The following is a 1,175-nucleotide window of genomic DNA, read 5'->3' on the forward strand; positions in this document are numbered from 1 at the left end:
GGGGGGGGGGGGTGGGGGGGGGGGGATTTTTAAAAGGACAGTTTTTTTCTCTCCACTCTTGCTTCCCATCCCTTGGCTTTCTTATCTCAATCGCTAAGTAGGAAAACAAGGCTGAGAAGCTAATTATTACTTTGCAAAGCTAACAGTTCTTTCTATGAGATTTGTAGAGTTTTGAGAAATGATCAAGGCCAAACGACTGGAAACTGACCTTGGGCACTAGCCAAGTGAACCAGCACAAATCAAAATCTTTCAGGGTCCTGAGATAACAGTGAAGATGAGAACAGAAACCAGATGAGGCCTCGGTGACACCTTGTACCCGACCCATATACCCGGACCCCTCATAGCTCACATCTCCTGCTCTCCTCCCACATTCCATTCTCTCAAACCTTCCTTTAAAAACCCCTCAGTAAATGTAAATCTTTGAGATGGGGTAGCCTGCCGACTCCTTCAGCTGAATACACCTGCTCTTCTAACACGCACTATTTGAATTCTGAGCTTTTTTCTTTTCTTTTCAAAAGGGTGGGCAGCCGGACCTGAGTCAGGTAACATCTTCACACGCCCCACCCACATTCCCATCACCACCTTAGACCTGAGCCCCCATCCTGGGACATCTGGAACCGGCTTCTGAACACCTGGCAGCGCCGTCCTCTGATGGAACTATGTGGAACCGTCTGGAAAGCACAGCCCAGGTGCCCCTTCCCCGACCCAGGTCCGCGCTCGCGCCGTACGTCAGGCCCCGCCCGCCCGAGGCCCGCGGCGCTTTTGCCCCCAAGTGCAGGGACACCGTCCCGCTCCCCAGGGCCCCTGAGGCCCGCGGGCTCCTCTTTCACCCTCGCACCCACCTTCAGGGACGCACAATCCAACCCCAGGATCTGAGGAGCAGCGCTACGAACAGCGAAAGCGTCTGGAATCTCCACACAAAAGATGGCGGAGTGGGCGGAGCTGCACATGCGCAGTAGAAACCCTGAAAACTGTCCCATAGGACTCCTGTGAGGGTGACATCATTTCAAGGCAAAACTACATTTCCCATATAGCGAGGTAAGCGAGGATGCACATGCGCAGAAGGAACACAAAAAAGACCTATACTCCTGTGCCTGTTCAGTTAGTGGTCAGTGAGACTACATTTCCCAGAATACTGTGGGGCTTTACGTTAGGAAACAAACGAGAAATTTTTA

The 1,175-nt window shown here is 52.3% G+C and overlaps 1 long non-coding RNA gene across 1 annotated transcript in view; it reads right to left on the reverse strand.

The window, feature by feature from the left end:
* The window catches only part of LOC103609015, a 13,672-nt gene extending 12,750 nt beyond the window's left edge, over positions 1-922 (reverse strand). Inside the window, exon 1 of the long non-coding RNA XR_552098.1 lies at positions 843-922. This is a non-coding gene — a long non-coding RNA (uncharacterized LOC103609015). The remainder of the gene's footprint in view (positions 1-842) is intronic.
* Between the last annotated feature and the right edge of the window lie 253 nt (positions 923-1,175).

The sequence above is a fragment of the Galeopterus variegatus genome, unplaced genomic scaffold (genome assembly GCF_000696425.1).
Source record: "Galeopterus variegatus unplaced genomic scaffold, G_variegatus-3.0.2 Scaffold9084, whole genome shotgun sequence".
NCBI lineage: Eukaryota > Metazoa > Chordata > Mammalia > Dermoptera > Cynocephalidae > Galeopterus > Galeopterus variegatus.